At 43.2% G+C, this 7,531-nt stretch overlaps 1 long non-coding RNA gene across 1 annotated transcript; it reads left to right on the forward strand.

Annotated features, from left to right (window-relative positions):
- Positions 1-539: 539 nt before the first annotated feature.
- On the forward strand, positions 540-7,316 carry LOC148018489 (uncharacterized). Its single transcript, XR_015687758.1, has 5 exons — positions 540-644; positions 865-969; positions 6,798-6,890; positions 7,033-7,125; positions 7,214-7,316. It is a non-coding gene; the product is annotated as an uncharacterized LOC148018489 (long non-coding RNA).
- The last annotated feature ends 215 nt before the right edge of the window (positions 7,317-7,531 follow it).

Genomic DNA, 7,531 nt, shown 5'->3' on the forward strand with positions numbered 1-7,531 from the left:
TTCTGTATTGGAATTAACAGTAGCTAAGATCATGTGTACATTAATGAATCTGTGTACTGCAGCAGGTCTGTGTACTACAGCAAGGAATACACCTAGGCATGCAAATTTTTTTACAAAAAAGAGCTCTGATTTGAAACTTCAGCAACCCCCATGAGATTTGAAAGTTCAATGTAATAATTTTTGTAAAATTGCATGTATGTATGTAGAGGCAGTCTCATATCATAATAACAGTACAACTTCTGCATGTTGTTACTATATGGACCTTAGCTTGTAAGCAGTACAACTCCTGCATTCAAGTTCAGTGTGTCTCGGTTTTCACACAGGCCAACATGACTGCAAAGGATTCTCATCCATCTGATCAACCTGGCCATATCATGAATCAAGTGAATCAAGATGATATTTCAAGGTCAGGTGGTATGATTAGCATATCCTTAAATTGTCCATGGACATCCATGCTACTTAGCGGATCAAGCCTAGGTAGCACTGGTTGGTTAAGAGCATGTGCTCCAGCTCAACAAGATGGGTGGATCAAGAGGCATGATTGGTGATGATGATCTGCATAATTTGCAGGATAACTTCAATTTGGTATCTTCTGTTGCTAGACATGTTCAAGTTGATAACTCAGCAAATCTGAAGGCTCCGAGGTAAGTGGAATGGAGGTTTCTTGTTCTTTTAGTAAAAAGCTTTCTGGGTTATGGGTTGAGGGTTGTTATACAAAACATTAAAAAAAGATATGATAAGGAAAGGAGGAAGCTTATCCTGCTTTTGATGCATCTTTTTATCCCCATTAGTAAGTATGATACAATATGGTTCCATGAGCAAATAATTTAAATATCATTTCATTATTTGTCTTGTTGTGGATAGGACTACAGGGTTTGAAGCATACAACCAGCAGAGTAGATCTATGTTGTGGAGCTTTGGGAGATTGCAATGCTTTTAGGATCAAGGGAAGGAAGTTTACTAAAAATGGTAGGTCTTCTCTTGTTGCTTTGAGCTTTTTTCGCTATGTACATGTTTGAGCCTTTTGATATCATTGGTAATTGTAAACACAAAATGCATCTAGGGACAACATTGTGGGTGAAGCAGCAAGGATCTGCATTTCAAAAAAAAGGAAGGGAGGCATGCATGCATGGGGCTCAAACATGTGCATATTTGTTGCTATCATTTTCATGGGCATATTTGCTGCTGTCATTTTCTTATTCCTGGGATCTGTGAAGGGGTTTAGTACTAAGCCCCAGCCTTGCAGATACGATCCAAAGCAGGAATGTGCCCCAGCTCTCTTTACAACGATTTTCACTACAGTTGCATTTGTATTGGGAGCTTTGACATCCATAGTGTCAGGATTTTTGGGCATGATGATCGCAACATATGCGAATGCTCGCACAACTTTGGAAGCCAGAAAAGGGATAGGCAAAGTATTCAAAATCGCCTTCCAATCAGGTTCGGTGATGGGTTTCTTACTTGTTGCTAATGGCCTCATAGTTTTATACATCACTATAAAACTGTTCCAGCTTTATTACAAGGATGATTGGGAGGGCCTTTTTGAGGCCATCACTGGCTATGGGCTTGGATGCTCATTCGTGGCTCTATTTGAAAGGGTTGGAGGTGGAATCTATACCAAAACTGTGGATGTTGGAGCAGATCTTGTTGGAAAAGTAGAAAGGAATATCCCAAAGGATGATCCACGAAATCCAGCGATCATTGTTGACAATGTGGGTGATAATGTGGGAGATATTGCTGGAATGGGTTTAGATTTGTTTGGCTCCTTTGCTGAAGCTTCTTGCGCAGCTCTTATTGTGGCTTCCATGTCATCATTTGGCACAAATCATGACTTCACTGCTATGTGCTTCCCTCTACTCATTAGCTCTATGGGCATTGTGGTGTGCCTCATCACAACTCGTTCGCAACTGATGTGTTTGAGATCTCAAATCTAAGGGATATTGAATCTACACTGAAGAGACAGTTGCTGATATCCACCATCTTAATGACATTCGGTGCAGCTTTTGTTTGTTGACTGGCACTACCATCCACGTTTTACATATATGATCCTAACGGTGGTGCAAAGATGGTTCAAAACTAAAAACTATTTTTCTGCATTGGAGTAGGGCTTTGGGCAGGGTTGGTAATTGGCTATGTTACAGAGTATTTCACCAGCAATACATACAGACCAGTCCAGGATGTTGCTGATTCTTGTAGGACAGGAGCTGCTACCAATGTCATCTTTGGTTTGGCACTTGGCTACAAGTCTGTAATTGTTCCAATATTTGCTATTGCTATTGTCATCTATGTCAGCCATACCCTAGCAACCATGTATGGGATCACAGTTGCAGCTCTTGGAATGCTTTGTACTATTGCCACTTGTCTAGCCATAGATGCATATGGTCCCATAAGTGATAATGCTGGTATCGCAACCAGTCTCTGGATGACCATGATACTTCTTACACATCTCTCCACAAGAAGCGCAGCCGCAGTATAGACTATGAGGCCGCGAAGGCTTTCAAGATGGACAGATTCCTCAACCATAGGACTTCTTCAAAGTCCAGCTTGCGGCATAAACAACCCCCAGTTGACAGCACTTTGGGGGAGTGCTTTCTCAGATTGGTCTCTGTGATCTGCACTTTGGGGGAGCGCTTTCGTAGATTAGAAGAGATGAAACTGCAGATGGAGAGAGAGTTTGAGCGATTTCGTGATGATCTGGAGGCCAAGCGTACAAAGATGTTCCTAAGGAAATGAGGAAGACTCCTATGCTCCCGGGCCATCTCCACCATGGTCCGATTCGCACGCTCCACCACACCATTCTCTAATGGTGTGTTCGGATGGGAATACTCCACCCGAATACCATGATCCCTGCAAAACTGAGAGAAAAGATGAGAAGTGAGCTCGCCACCGTGATCAGCTCAAACGCCACGAACCTTGGAAGTTGTTTGGGTCTCCACAAACACGTGCCACTCATAGAAACGGGAGTACGCCTCGCTCTTGTACTCCAAGAAATAAGGCCACACATAGCGACTAAAGTCGTCCACAATCAGCATCAAATACCTGGCCTTCCCAAGGGAGGCTGTGCCCATAGGTCCGCAAAGGTCGGTGTGAACCAACTCAAGCGGAGAAGTAGCCCTCCTAGAAGCAACCTGAGGGTGTGGCTGCTTGTGCTGGTTGCCCCTCAAGCAGCTAGGGCACAAAGTGTGAAGAGGAGGGAAATCAGAAAGTCCCTCCACCATCTTCCTCCTAGAAGCCCGACGAAGAGAATTGAGGTTCAAATGACCATACCGAGCATGCCAAAGCAGCCCAAGTTCATGGGAAGTCTGTGCAGCCAAGGCTGTGAGCATATAAAGCCCACCCTCCTGTGTACCTGTCCAAAGAGCATCACCTGTAGAAGCATCCTCCAATGTGACTGCATCCTGTGTAAAAATGACTCGGGTACCTAGCTGAGTAAGGCCATGCACAGATAATAGATTAAAACCCAAATCAGGGACATAGAGATCTTTGGCGCAGGAAGACCGCCTGTCAGAAAACATAGGTAAGGTCCCCACGCCTCAAACAGGGACTGTAGAATTGTCACCAATGGTGACGGTACCCCCTCTGGAACGAAGATCCTGAAGCCAATCCTGACGGAAGGTCATATGTGAAAATGCTCCACTGTCAACGAGCCAAGGCTTCTCCTGTGTGGTAGAAGCTAGGGCTGTATCCTCCTCAACAAAGACATGCACAAACGCAGATTCTGTTGTGGTTGGGGCCGCCTTCGAGTCCTTCTCCTTAGGCTTCAGATGGGGATACTTCTGCCAACACTTCTCCTCGGGATGAGTGCCCTTCCCACAATGGGGACACTTGGGCTTCTTCTCCTTCGCATCCTTCTTGTCCTCCTCCTCCTTGTCCTTGGCCTTCTCCTTCTTTTTTTTCTTCTTCTTGCCGCCACCTATGCCGGCCGTAAATGCCTTGGTGGAGCCACTGGCTCCCACCTCTTTGAGTCGCTCGTCATGCTCCAAGACAAGCGGGGAAAGCTCCTCCCATAGGAGTGTCTCACGGGTCCTCAAAGTGATGAGGCTAGTATAGAAGACATCATAACGGGGTGATGGCAGCTGAGTCAACAGAATCATCACCATATCCTCAGATGATATCAGATGACCAAGAGAGGCTAACTCGCCTCGCATATCCTCCAACTTCGTGATGTGCTCCTTCATGGAAGGAGAATCATCAAGACTGAGCATCCACAACTTCTTCTCCAAGGAAATCTTGTGGGCAAATGTCTTGTGCTGATACAAAGACGCAAGCTTCGTCCACACTTCCGCCGCGGTCTGTAACCTGTGAACATGTATAAGAACAAAATCATGGAGACTCATAAAAAGAAAGGAACGGGCTCGAGAGTTGAGCCTATCCCATAAGGCTGCACGGTCCATAGAGGTGCCATCGGACGAATCCACGGGGGGACGGTCGATGGGTGAAGAAACAAGCTCCCAAAGGTCAAATGTATCGAGGATGTAGACCACCTTGCATGACCAGAGGGAGTAGTTGGAACCATCCAACTTATCTTCTTTCGGAAAGGAAGGGAGAATCGACATCTGAATAGAGGGAATCAAGGAAGGCATCCGCACATCTGAAGCAGTCTTCATTGGAGAAACCTTCGCGGTAGATGGAACCCTCTGAGATGCATGGATTGAAGAAGGACGAGTGTGAGGAGGTTCTTCCCGACGTCGAACCTCATGATAATCCTGCCTCCGCTCAGAGGAATGATGAGAAAGAAGTTCATTCTCCGAGTCATCAAAGCCTGAAAACTGGTAAGACATCTTCCAATCTGCAAAATACCAAAGAAAGTTGTGCCGATGTCGAAATATGACCAGCAATGTGGTCACCAACCACCAAGACGCAGGGAGAGAATGCCTACAAACACCTGGATTTGCAAGCAAAGATAACTGATGACGACCACCAGAAAAGAGACCACCAGCACCAGGAAACAGCCCGAAAAGAAGTCGCCAGCAGGAAATGTGCCGCCTGGAGTGGTAGCGACCAGCAGAACAACAAAACGCAGCCTGTAGAGAGGTCGCCCAGCAGAAGGAGGGACAGCCTGGTGGAAAACGCAGGGTTTCTGTGTCGCTAGATGACGTGGCAGCCTCTGTAGACAGCGTGGATAGGAAAATGCAGGTTGAAAGGCCTCCTGAAGAAGTCGCCTGGCAGTTGTTGATTAGATGGCAGCAGTAGTAAGGTATCTCACTCCTGAGGGTATGTCCTCCGTGCTCTCAATCAGGCGATGATACCATGTGAGAGTGTGCAACGGAAGAGGAACAGGAACATAGAGGAGAGGAGAGAGAAAGCAAAGAATGAAGGAAGAAAGTCTGCACTGACTGAGATGAATGCTAAATACACTGAAATGGACAGAGCAGTCCTTGCACGCAGCCCGGAGCGTCAGTGAGGGCACCAGAACAGACTGGAAGCAATGGCAGCACCAATGTCGGAGACGGAGATGATGGAGACAATGCTGAACCTGCAGAGTACAATGTTGGAATGACTGGGGGGCTGCTATATATAGCCCCCAAGCCAGTAAACTGGCTGACCTGCCAAATCTGGCCGACCTGGCCAGATTTGGCCGACCAGCCAGATCTGGCCGACCTGCCCAGAAACTAGGCCGACTGCAGAATAACAGCCCAGTATGGGTTGTACGACTCCCAAAGGTTGCAGACTGACAAGGACAGCCACTAAACGAACTAACAGAGCTCCTCTGTCTCCTGTCAGACTCTGACAGGAGCTCACAACCAGGAGATGACAGACTGAGAATGATAAAGAGCAGGCCAACAAGATGTTTGCTTGGGCTCTGAGCAGCAGTAAGAAAACTGATGAGCTCTTGCTGATGATTGTCAGTATTTTATTCATCATTTGATTATTCTAAATGTTTCTTTCTTCCAGTTGATTTTTGGCTCTTCATGCTATGTTTCATATCATTTCATCTATATTACAGCTAATGCGTTGAAATTATTCCACGCTTTGCTTATAAGAAATGTTTCGAGTTGATGGGATGATATTTTATTTCATTCTTATTTCAGCTGTTGAAATGTTCCAGCTGTTGAGTTGTTCTAGTTCATGTTTCATTGTTTCCAGTTGTTGTTTGTCTATTTTTAGTTGATTCGTCTGTTCAAGATTATGTTTATTCTACTTAATGTTTTATCTATTCTAGCTAAGGAGCCGATGTTGCAGCTAATGTGTGCTCACTTGATGCACTTCTGGGGTTCCACTTCCGGTGTCTCGTGTCTCTCTTCTCTTCTCTCTTCCTCTATTCCTCGTCTCCCTCGCGCACTGTTCAACAGGAAGTCTGTAAGATGCTTCAAACCAGAAGGAGAAGTTGGTGAGCCCATAAAAGTATGAACAATGAATTCCTTGTTTTCACCTGCTCAATTTACTATCAGATGGTGTAAAGAACAGGGCAAAAAAGGGATGCGTGTTTTGATGTTTTGATGTTTTACAAATGCGTGTTTTGATGTTTTACAAATTTCTCTTATGTTTCTAAACTTTGGTTTATTATGTGTACATAAAGGTAACAAAATCACAAATGATGGTACAAGAGATAATGGAACAATGAAAGCTAAGGAGATCATTGGCCCTAATGTCTCTTCAAATCACGATACAGGTATATGTCTTTATTTCTACTAAACTTTGAAAATTAAAATTTGTACATATTTTACATCTTGCTTTATTAGGTGATTCATTTTGAGATTAACTAGCTTTAATTAGTCTCTTTGTCTAATTTAAAATGTTCATAGTTATTCATATTTTTAAACTTTGAGTAATTGTGTGTATATATATAAATATAGATTAAAGAACAACAAAAGGTGGGAAAAGAGGTAATGTAAGAAAGGGAGATCAGGAGGTTACTCGCAATAATGTTTCTTCAAGTCAAGATGCAGGTACCAACTTTAAGGATCAAAAACTTGTACAAATTTGGTGACCCAAATTGATACAAAATATCTAATTACTTTCTTTTGTGTTACTGAAATTTTTCATAACCTTGTATTATCGTGAGCTTTGGTTAACTCTATGTATATATAGGTAAACAAGTTACTAAAGATGACACAAGAGACAATGCAAGAAAGGAAGACATTGAGATTGCTTGCCTTAACACTTCTTCAAGCCAAGAATAAGGTATTACCAGCTTTCTTATGTTGATAATGAGTCATTTTTTGAAATGGTTATACTAACTAATGATATTTGATCACTTGAGTATCAATAGGAGTGATACGCATACCATCATATGATGATATCTATCGGCCACCCATGTTGAAATTTAGAGAAGAGGGTAGACAAACATTTATTACTTTGCAACATATTGGAGATTTATGGGACAAAACAATCAAGACACACATGTTGCTCAATTAGTTTTTAATTCTATGCTCCTTTAAAATTATTTTCATTTTTCTTTTGGTTGCTAGAAGTAGATGTTGATGTCTTAATTTTTTTAGTATATTTTGATCATTAGATGTATGTTATTGATCCTTACTTAGAAATGATGACATTCTCTGTATAATTTTCTAGTTAAAAATTTATTGTG

Source organism: Lygodium microphyllum, chromosome 21 (assembly GCF_053477565.2).
Source record: "Lygodium microphyllum isolate KBCC chromosome 21, Lygodium_microphyllum_v1.1.10, whole genome shotgun sequence".
NCBI classification, from domain to species: Eukaryota; Viridiplantae; Streptophyta; class Polypodiopsida; order Schizaeales; family Lygodiaceae; genus Lygodium; species Lygodium microphyllum.